This window comes from Bos javanicus, chromosome 26, assembly GCF_032452875.1.
Source record: "Bos javanicus breed banteng chromosome 26, ARS-OSU_banteng_1.0, whole genome shotgun sequence".
NCBI classification, from domain to species: domain Eukaryota; kingdom Metazoa; phylum Chordata; class Mammalia; order Artiodactyla; family Bovidae; genus Bos; species Bos javanicus.
This window is the reverse complement of record NC_083893.1, coordinates 48,928,367-48,939,709: the sequence shown is the minus strand read 5'-3', so window position 1 is coordinate 48,939,709 and position 11,343 is coordinate 48,928,367. Positions and strand designations below refer to the sequence as shown.

At 53.6% G+C, this 11,343-nt stretch overlaps 1 long non-coding RNA gene across 1 annotated transcript; it reads right to left on the bottom strand.

Moving 5' to 3' along the window:
• Positions 1-6,150: 6,150 nt before the first annotated feature.
• LOC133239564 (uncharacterized) lies at positions 6,151-10,498 on the bottom strand. The gene is made up of 4 exons (XR_009733885.1): positions 10,237-10,498; positions 9,953-10,114; positions 9,179-9,264; positions 6,151-8,958 (listed from the first exon to the last, which is right to left on the bottom strand). It is a non-coding gene; the product is annotated as an uncharacterized LOC133239564 (long non-coding RNA).
• Between the last annotated feature and the right edge of the window lie 845 nt (positions 10,499-11,343).

Sequence of the window (11,343 nt, the reverse complement as noted above, 5' to 3'; positions counted from 1 at the left end):
ACAGCCTTGACGTACTCCTTTCCTGATTTGGAACCAGTCTGCTGTTCCATGTCCAGTTCTAACTGTTGCTTCTTGACCTGCATATAGATTTCTCAGGAGGCAGGTCAGGTGGTCTGGTATTCCCATCTCTATAAGAATTTTCCACAGTTTGTTGTGATCCACACAGTCAAAGGGTTTGGCATAGTCAATAAAGCAGAAGTAGATGTTTTTCTGGAACTATTTAGGCAAATAATGGAGCACAGTATCTGCTTCTCGACTGCCTTCAGCTCAAAATAATCTTGATGCCAAAGTGGCCTGTTTGGGGGGTGGCATGTTCTGGGACCTTCAGCCTCTCGCATGGAGCCCAGTTCTAGAGGCTGCTCAGCGTCTAGGGAGGAGGGTGCTCTGCTCACTGGTCCCCCCACTCTCCAGGGCTGCCACAGGCTCTGCGGGCTAGCTGACATCTTCAGCGCCACACCTATGCCAGTGAAAGATCAGCACTCCACATCTAACCTCTGATGCTGGGACGACGCATTTCATTTTTCAATTAAGAGTTGATTTTCCGTGTTCAGCCCTGTTCCGCATCACCATTACCTCTTTAATTAATTTAGCATCTCTCAAGCAGCAGTTGTTAAATTGCCCGAGCAGAGATGGGAAAATGAAACCCAAGCAGCTCCCAAGCCCAAGGTGAGCAGGCCTCTGGAGCACTGGGAGCTGGCTGGCTATTTGAATAAGAAAGCATTTATCTGACAACACTTAGCTTAAACAGCAATTAGTTAGAAAGGGAGACAAAGCCATTTGGAAGGCCAGTCGGCAGCCCTAGGCCAGTCTGGGGAAGATCGTCAGAACCCTGCCTTGCACTTAAACAGGCCTCCTTAATTAGTTCCTGGGGGAATCCGACCTCGCTGTTTGCATTTCAGGGAAGTTCCTAAGACCTTCTTATTTGCTTTCCTAGGGGTTTTGTTTCCATTCTTTTTTGTTCTTCAAGCCATAACATTCAAGGCCCACGTCAAAGGCGGGCAGTTCCGGCGGGCATCTGGGTTGGCTCCATGCTCTGCCCTGGAACAGGAGTCTCAGGATGACTGCAGAGCAAAGAGCCTCCAATAAGAGGGGCCCGGTCACAGCTCCCCACCTACCCACCCCACCAATGTAAGCCAGCTTTTAGCAGCTCTGCATTCATTTAAGAAAACAATAGCCTGTCCTAACAAAGCCTTCGAGTCACTGCTTTTGAAGACCCTGGAGCCCCACCAGCAATATCACTCAGCGAAGAGTCCACTGGGTCATCAGACTGACTCTCTGAAACGCGTCCACCACCAGGTCATTGGTTGTGATGCAGCGTCTTGAATGTAGAAGTCAGACTGCTGGTCATGGAGGCCTCAACTGACCTAGACCAGGATTTGTGCAAGGACTGGAGGGCTGTGGCACGGAGGCAGATACCCTGCCAACCTCAGAAGGGATCAGAGAGGCACCCACCACCCCCAGATGGCACAGACCCACGCACCTCTCTGGAAAGCCTGGGGAAGCAGGGTAAGGCAGGAGATAGCTGGACTCAGGCTGAGCAGCTGCGTCTGTCCCCTGTGGGCAGCTATGCCAAGACAAAGGAACAGCAGGAGCAGAGAGGAGCTGAATCTGCCCAGATGCGAGATAAAGAGACCACGTCTTCCTCAGTCTTAAGGCCAAGGAGACCTGTCCCACTACGCATGCATAGAAACACCACGTGGAGTCACAAAGCGAGGGGGGACCACCCGCACAGCAGGTGAGGTCAACCCACCCACAGGCCTCTGCAGTGGAACCCATCCTGGCTAGGAGATGTGTGTGCACACGGGAAGACCCTGAGACATACCAAATACCGACTCAGAAGCAGGCAAAGCGAGGCGACTGGCCAGGGGACACCGGAAGAAATGCCCCACGGGAGTGATTCAAACAACGCGAGGCTGAGCCTCTGAGTCCGCCCGTGCGCGCCTCTTCACTTTACTTGTCTCCTTCCCGTTTCTTTGTGCAGATTCATTTCTACAAAGCTGACGGGTCAGGGCCTCGTCACGGGTGCTCTGGAGGCTGGGATTCAGCGCTCTCACTGCCGCAGCCCGGCTTCACTCTCCGGTCGGGGCACTGAGGTCCTGCTTCAGGCCACTGCAGGCCGAGGCCACCGGAGACCACACAGCCCCGCCAGGTCCCCTGGACAAAATGAGGCTTTTCCCCAAGGGACGGGAGATCCTGGGGTCCTCAGAGACATGAAGTCCTCAGGATGACGGCACACCCAGCGTTGGCACGCTCCAAACACCCCACGGTGGGGAGGAGAGGCAGACCCATCACCCTCCAGCTCAGCTGGCCTGGTGGTTCTCCTCCAGCTGGGCATTGGAATCCCCTGGTGGTGCTCCTGGCTGGCGTCGGAATCGCTGATTAATTGACTGGGTCCGGGGCAGGCCCAGGCACGGAACGCTTCAGAAGCTCCGTGGGTGATCCCAGCACACAGCCCCTGATGGCCAAGAAGGGCTCACCAGGTCAAGGCTGACCACCTCCCCTCGCCCGGGCAGGTGAGGCCTCTACGCACCGCAGCAGCCAGAGAGGAACCTCCAGGCAGCTCCACCCCTGGACCCAGACTAAAGGACGCCTGCCGCCTAGGATGCAACACTAACGGAGGCCTGGGCGCTCCCCGAGGGCCTGCGACCCCAGCAACACGAGGAGAGACAAGCTGGGGAATCCCATCACACCTCTAGAGAGGCAGCAGACACCAGACGCACCTCCAGAGAGGCAGCAGACACCAGGCGGTCCTGTTAAAGTGGACGGACTCATCTACCTTCCCCCCAAGGCTGCCCTTCCTCACCAACCTCTTTCCTCACAGTCTTTTCCATTGCAGTTACATGTCATCATGCTTTACAAAGTATGTGGACCTCTTAACAATAATCCATGCCATTAAAATGCAACAATGATTCTTAAAAACAGGCCCAGGGAGCCACACACTAGGACAGAAGACAAAACCCTGGAGAAAGATGGTAACTGAAGCCACGCTTCTCACTTGGCCTCGAGCTCCCCCAGGCCGAGGTGCACAGGTACTGGTCTACACAGTCCTCCTTGGCAAGAGAGCATCCTGGCCCCAGAGTCTGAGCCAGGCTTACTGTGCTGCTGTGCAGGGTCCCCCAGAGCAGGGGCGCCAGGCAGGGGTGCCTCTGTCACCAGGGCTTACTCCTTCCATGATTAAGTTCAAAGGGAACCAGGAAACCCCACCCTTCCCTCTCTAGGGCCATCACAGGGGCCTCCGGGGCATCCAGAGCCCACATACCTCTCCCACCAGCTCCAAAGCGGAGTTCCCCCATGAACTAAGCCAGGACAGCTGAGCAGAGTCCTGGGGTCACGGGGATGCTGACCTGCAGAAGGAACTCTCCCTCTGGGAGCTTGAATCCCACCACTGGTCAGCACCGGGGTCCTGGGGTCCAGCGGGAGCCATGGCCCCTGCAGAGTCCTGTCCAGCACCTCCTCCCTGTGTCTCTGGGCTGGCCAGGGAGTTCCCAAGCCCTGCTGTGATCCATGACACCTTCCAGAAGGTGTCACCTGCTCCTGGGGCTCTGTGAGCAGCACACGGACACCTGTGCTTGGATGGAGGGGGGCCGAGTGGATGGAGGGAGAAAGACGGTCAATCCTGAAAGCACTGGGCCTCCACCCTGGGGTCTGAGCTGACACACAGGCCACTCCACTGTTCGGAAGCCTGACACCGCCCTGTCACCCTGCCCTGCCGCGCCCCCCTCCCGCCGCCCGCCAGCACGTGGATCCACCCCCTGCTTAGCTAAGTTCCTGGCTTCCCTGACCCAGAGGGACCCTGGGCCCCAGCCAGGCATCCCACAACCACACCAGGCCCGTGTCCAGCCACGCTCACCAAGATCTCCAGTTCCCTTCACTTCCGCCTAGGAGCCTCCCTCGACCTGACCGAGAGCTCAGACAGGTCACGACTGGCTTCAGTCATGATGAGAGAGGGGACAGTCATACAGGCTGGCACTTGGCATCTGCTTCTACCAGGATCAAATCTCGAGCCACTGCATCTGCTGGCCATCAACACCCCCTGAAAGGAGCTCAGGGTGGAGTACAGAAGCCCCCCATGCTCTGGAGAAACTGGTGGGCAGTTCTTTAGATAGTGAGCTATTTTCAGGAGAAGATTTTATGAGTCCAGTTTTTGCATCTTCTCAAATCTAGAAAAACACTGAACTCCTTCGTGATGACATCTGCTCCTCGTGACGAGCAGCGACCCTCACAAGACTAGCAAAGCCTTCTGCAGGAACAAGTGCTTGATTGCATGAACTGCCCTGCCACCAAAATCACACATAGACCAACCTCCCCACTGCTCTTTGGAGCAGTCTCTCGGAGCCAGCCGAAGTGCTGTCTCCGGGGCCATAGCCTTCATCTTGCCCCAAATAAAGCTTAACTCACAGCTCTCACATGGTGCGTTTTACTTCCAGTCAACAGAACCAATTCTGGACAGAAAACGTAAGAGCTGGCGCAGGACTTGCCATGTTCTCCTGCGTCAGGATGACCCCTGAGGTCTGTGTTGAGACTACAGTGTCCGAGGCCAGGGGAGCCCGCTCACCCTGGATCCCCGAGTGTCTACCCAGCAAAGAGCCCTGGGCTGTGTAAGATAAACACGGACGATAATAAGGGCACATGTGTTGCTTGGACACCGAGAATCAAGGCCGTTTGTTTCTGCAGCATCACCTCACCTATCCTGACTGCTGCAACCAGGGTAAACCAGCTGCACACGCCCTGGCCGCACAGACACGCTCACACTGCCCTCTCAGAGAGAGCTGGTCCCTCGTGGTGGAAAGAGCCTCGGTGATTCTGGGGAGGCTTGCTTGACAGGGGCCACAAACTACCCTCCAACCACGTCAGTCCCTGGCAGAGACCACCCTCCCCAGACTGGTGGCTCTGGGCACTCCACGGTCCCCTCTTCCAGTTCTCCATCTTGCCTCTGAATCTGAATTTCAACCTGTGTGATCAGGAGCCTGGCTTCCTCCCTGCAAAGACGGGTCTCTGATAATCACACTGTCTGTCTGGAATTGCTGCTCCAGAATCAATAGAGAATGTATTGATAAAAGTTAAATTGCCCCTGACTAAAGCATTTCCTGCCAAAGAGAGGCAGCATAATTAAACTGCAGACAATTTAGCAAAAATTTAACTTTTACAGTCTTGAGAGGTGTCAGCGCCAAGCTTCCCCTTAAGGCTCACTTTCCCGTGGGATAAAATGGGATAAAAGTGCTCTAAGTGCTTTTGCTAGTGGGCATTTGGTTTTGTTTTTTGTTTGTTTTCCGGAATGGATGTGAGAAATGGCAGATTTGGATCAGCAATTCGCACAAAGAGCAGTCCTTTTGGCCACTGAGTTTATAAGTGGGCCTTTCCTTTATTTCTTCATTCTGTGACTACGTATCAAGTGCCTACTAAGTGCCAAGCACCGAGAAGACATAACCTTAAGCTGGGAGCAAGTGTCAAGTGATGACGGCGAGAAGCAGCCGGTAGATGTGGGGCTGCATGTGTGTCGGGGGGGTCCCTGAGCCTGAGCCTCTGCTGGCTCCTCTGCACCCAAGGAGCTTGCTGGTCCGCTGACACGCTCCCCACTTCATTCATTCACCCCCCACTCATCCACCCCCTCAGCTCAGGGCTGCAGAGCTCAGACTGTGAGGCTCTGGTCCCAGCTCTGGGGGCTCAGCACCCCGACCAGCAACAGAATCGGCCACCTCGGGAGCCCACGTGTAACAAGCATAAGAGGAAGGAGGGACACGTGGCACATTGAGCAAGTGTGTGTCGGGCAACATGAGGCAGAAGAGCAGGCGTGAAAGGACTGGGCGGGGAGGGCGCTGGGTGTCTGGACAGACCAGGCAGGTCCCTGAGGACCCCTTGCTGGGGTCACTTCCACAGAGGCTGACCTCCAGCAGCTGGAAGAGGACTGGACACCCTAAGATGGCCCAGCTCACAATGTGGGCACTGGGTGCTGGCTGATGGGGCCCCAAGAGGCCAGCTCCCCTCCACTCCACACGGTCTCTGACTGCCCCCGCCCCCGGCATGGGCTACACTGGGCTCTTCATGGCCTTCGAGAAAGCAGAAGCTTGGATGCTTCGGGAAGGCTCAGAGGCCACACAGCATCATTTCTGCATTCTGTCAACAAAAGCAAGGCTCAGAACCAGCCAGACTGGAGGGCTGGGGAGACAGCCTCTGCCTCTTTACGGAAAGAGCCACACAGCCCCCCATCAGAGGGTGTGGATGCCAGGAGGGCAGGCGCTGCTGCAGCCACAGAACCTCAGGAGCGTATGCCGTGTTCTGACGCATCCCAAACCCGAGCTCTGCTTTCACCCCGGCCGTCCCTGCAGACCCCTGCTTGCCATCAGTGGCAGCTCCACTGGGGCCAGGACACGCCTCAGAGTCCCTCCTGACTCCCCTCATCCCTCACACATCACACCCATCCAGCAGCAAAATCTGCAGGTTGCACCATCAGAATGAACCAAGAATGCACCCACTTCTCCCTGCCCCCAGTGCCACCCACTGGCTCCACGCCCCCATCTGTGCCCCACTTGGATTGTCCCAGCCAAGCCCCTCTAGAGCACGCATCCCGGGCTCAGCGGTGCCAGCTGCTGAGGGACACTAGGGGCTCTCCTTCTGCCGCTCTGCATCTCATCCCACAGCATCCGCTCTGTGCCGTCAAACATCTTCACCAAACAACTCTCAGCTACTCATAAATCATCAACACACCACCCTGAGATCTAAGTATGTGTAAGTCATCTTCCAAATCTGTGGCTCCCGAAATGTTTGAATGGTCCACTCACATCTTCAAAAAGAGAAATGAGCATCCTAATACATGCATGGCTATTTCTTTATTATATACACCAGTGACCAAATGAATGCATAATATGCTGGGTGCACTTACTGCGTGCGCCAGACCTGCATCCACCCCTCTCCAGGCTCTGTACCCAGAATGCTGTCCAGCATGGCCAATATCAACAGCCCCTCACATTCTGACTCCCACTGGATTCAGCCCTCAGGGAGCCTGGAAGATGCTAGACAGGAGAGAGAGGAAGGCCAGCCCCTCCCCGGGGGTGCCAGGGGCTGGAGCATTCTCCACCTGACCTGCTCCTCTCTGTACAGCCCTGGGGTGTCCCCTGCACCCTGACCACATGATCTTGAGGGTCCCTCTGTCTCAGGGTCCTGACAAGAAGCATACAGCTCACACAATTAGCACAATGAGGCAGGAGGGCTTCCCTGGTGGCTCAGAGGGGAAAGCATCTGCCTACAATGCCGGACACCTGGGTTCGATCCCTGGGTCGGGAAGATCCCCTGGAGAAGGAAATGGCACCCACTCCAGTACTCTTGCCTGGAAAACCCCATGGACTGAGAAGCCTGGTGGGCTACAGTCCATGGGGTCGCAAAGGGTCAGACACGACTGAGCACCTTCACTTCACTGTCACTTAGTAGAGGTGCTAACCCACAGGGATGAGGTGGGCAGAGTGTAGCAGAAGCCCTGGGACATCACTGTGGCTCGGGGCTGGCTGCTGAGACGTGGTCACCACCTCTAGGTCCACAGGGAAGAGGGGAAGGAGACCCTGAGCCCAGAGGGCAGAGTCCAGCACAAGAGGCAGCCTGGAGAGAATCAGGGCCCCCAAGTGGGGATAAGCCACCGATGTAACCTCAGAGAAGGAAGGGAAGGGGCCCGAGGAATAACTACTGGCCCCCAGCCCCTCCCTCTCCCCAGAGTCGGCCAGGGATCCCAGTGTCCGGTCCCTACAGGACCCAGAGGGTGGGCCCATGGTCACAGCTCCTGAGGGGACAAATCACCCAGCATGGCCTCTGCTCAAGACTCCCCAGTCAGGTCACCCCGACACTGAGTCTGCCCCTGTCTACCAGGACCCCCCACTAATGAAATGTGCATGTGCTTGGTCGTTCAGTCATGTCTGACTCTCTGCGACCCCATGGACTGTGGCCCTTCAGGCTCCTCCATCCATGGGATTCTCCAGGCAAGAATACTGGAGGGGTTGCCATTTCCTCCTCCAGGGGATCTTCCTGAGCCAGGGATCGAATCTACATCTCTTTTGTCTCCTGCATTGCAGGTGGATTCCTTACCACTAGCGCCATCTGGAAAGCCGGAAATGTACATGATGTTTGTACCGTCATCTTCATCTTCATCAAATGGACGTGACGAACCAACAAACAATGTGATTTCTTCAGATTGAAGGTGAGTTTTGACAGAAGTTCCGTGTTTCTGCCCACGCCTGGTGGCCGGCGTTGCACACTTTGCAGATGAGGGCAGCCCACCTGGCGGACCATGATACAGGGCCCACAGGGTCCAGAGCGGGAGGCCGGGACAGGCGGTGAGGACCCAGCCAGCACCTGCTCCCCGGAGTCCTCACCGCCTCAACTTGAGTCCAGCCCCCAAAGCATCTTCTGCAGAGACACGATTTAACCCACTCTGGGGCTGCAGGGTGACAGGCACCTCTCCTGAAACCAACATTAAGACAGTAATTGGGGAGCATCCATCTGTCCACACTCCAGCTGTACCCAGGGGACTCTCCTTCCTCAGAAATCATGCATTCTGTTAAGACAAGGCAGCAGAGACAAGGTTTACCTGAAAGCCCCGGGAATCACTGTGCAAGTTTCAGGACAAAGCCCTTCATTAAGTACCTTCCACACACTGTGGCAATCTCTATTTTAAAATGATCTCTGCATTAACATGACCTCCTCCCAAGCACCCCTGGTAACAATATCCTTGTAAAAGCATCTCTCTAAGGCAAGTGGCCAGAATCTCTCACGCTGTTACACCATCTGCAAATTGTCCTCATTAGCACTACATGAGTGTATTTAAGAAGCCACTTCAAAGTCGTAGATCCGGGAATAAGAAGTCCTCTCCTTACTGAGGTCCAGCAAAGACTGCATTAAGAATCTTCCAGCCCTGACTTCTCAAATGTCTGCTTTCCATGGAGACAATGGTAAGTTCACCACTGAGTCTCCATCCTATAAGCCAAAAGAAAAATGAATGAGTTTTCTGAAGACTTCAATTGAGTTTCATAGAAAGAGCATCAGAGTTCAAAGTCTTTATAGAAAAATGTCAACACCAATTTCCAGGGGAAGAAGGATATCCAAGTGTCAAAAAAATTACATCTAGAAATTCCTGATAAAAATGGACACAGTATAGAGAAGAGGGCAAAAACGAGGATATTATTTTTGAACTAACTTTGTTAAATGTTCCCAGCAATCGGATCAGAATAGATTCAAGGCGATCTCAGCACAGATTCACCGGCATTCACTCAACTCTCAGTTCTGCAGAGGATAAACATATAGGCATTTTACCAGCGTTGGGAGAGATCAAAATACAAACTCACAAAGCAGACCTGAAAAATCTTGATAACGTTATTTTTGGCTACAAAAGTATTTCATAGCTGTTTCAAGTCAATGTGAATAATTTAATATGTAAATAATTTGGTTTTAAAAATACAATGAAAAACAGCTAAGGCAGCGATGTCAAATAAACCTGAAATGCAGAAACAGAACAAGATGGTAGCTCAGGACTGGAGAATAAAACGAGCTGAGAGTGGGACTTCCCTGGTGGGTCAGTGGCTAAGACTAAGCAGGGGGCCTGGGTGCAATCCCCGGTCAGAGAATTAGATTTCACGTGTGGCCACTAGGAGTCTGCAGGCCACAACTAAAGACCCAGCATGCCACAACCACTGAGCCTGCACGGCGACTAAAATAGGCCCCGCACAGCCAAAGAAAATAACAGCAAAAGGTTTTAATTAAGAACACAGAGAGCTGATAGTCCCTCCAACAACATCTGGACAACATCGGCGAATGGGGATAGATTAAGAGGCATGATGTTGAACTTGGGATCAGCTGGGAAAGCAGACAGATGCAGTCAGGATAGCAGGTACCTGAAGCACCGAGCCATCAGGTGAAGCGCTCCCTGATGGAGTCCAGGGGGTAATTCAGGAGCACGCAGGATAGCAGTTACCTGAAGCACCGAGCCATCAGGCGAAGCGCTCCCTGATGGAGTCCAGGGGGTAATTCAGGAGCACGCGCACCTCTGCTTTGGCTCAGTTGTGTACATCAGCCACCAAAGGGCTCTCCGGTTGTCACGTTTCACCTCAGTAACCACAGGGAGACTTAAGAGAGGCTGCAAGAGAATGAAACAGTCCACTGAGCGATGAACAGCTAATAAAAAAAAAACCCTTCATTCTGTTGTTTATCACATTTTGACAAGAAGCTGAATGCCATGAGACAGAAATCATAACAAACCTAACACATTGCATTAGGGGGAAAGCTTAAAGCATCTGTAGAACAACTCATCTGCCTGTGTTCAATTTCTCCGGAGATCTCTGCGGAAGCCATGGTGTCTCGAGAAGGAGAGGACTCGGGGTTTCAGGGCATTAGGAGGCTCGTCGGGATGTTAAACTTGCCAGTGAGATGTCCTATGTGACAGGAAATAGAGCTTCGGAGGCTGGCACGAGAAACAACAAATCTGCCACAGAGCCCGCCAGAAGGAAGGCACTGATAATGAGATACTTACCCAATCGCTCAGCTCCTGCCCGGGGGGAGTCGGAAACTTTGAGTGCAGGTTGAAGGACCCGGGAAGGGCGGGAACGGGAGAGTCACAGCTCACTGGTGCACAGAGCCTCCCGGCCAACCCGACGAACAAGAGCAGAGAGGTGACAGCAGACACCCCCCCACCCAGTTCAGGAGGAAACCGTATTTCACTGGGAATAAGTTAGAAATGGATTCTTACAAAAATAGGTATCTTAGGATAAAACCCATTTCCAACCTGTGCTCAGTCGCTCAGTCCTGTCTGACTCCTTGTGACCCCATAGACTGCCTTCTGTCCACTGGAATTTTTCAGGCAAGAGTATTGGAGTGGGCTGCCATTTTCTTCTCCAATTTCCAATTTAAACAGCCTTTCATGAACAGCATTAAGTACCACAAATATCAGAAGAGAAATCCCACAAAGCTGCAACACGGAGCATCAGCTAAACTCAGAATGCCAGGGGCTGCGATTCTCCCGTTCCCGCTATTCCAATGTCCTTCAATCTGCACTCAAAGTTTCTGACTCCCCCGGGCGGGAGCTGAACAATTTGGGTAAGTATCTCATTATCAGCTCCTTCCTTCTGGCTGGCTCTGCGGCAGGTTTGCTGTTTCTCGTTCGGAGAGCTGATCACCGGAGTATCCTTGTAAAGCGTCCTCCGCTGAAAATACAGAGGCACAGAGGGTCTACACATGCCCGGAACTTGTGCCGAAACTGCGATTGTTTGGTTAAGAAATTTCCAACCTTGTGAAATAACAACAAATTGCTGACTACGAGGCTTGCTGGGTTTGCGGGTTGGTTTCTTGCAATGTTCTCCACCTGCAGAT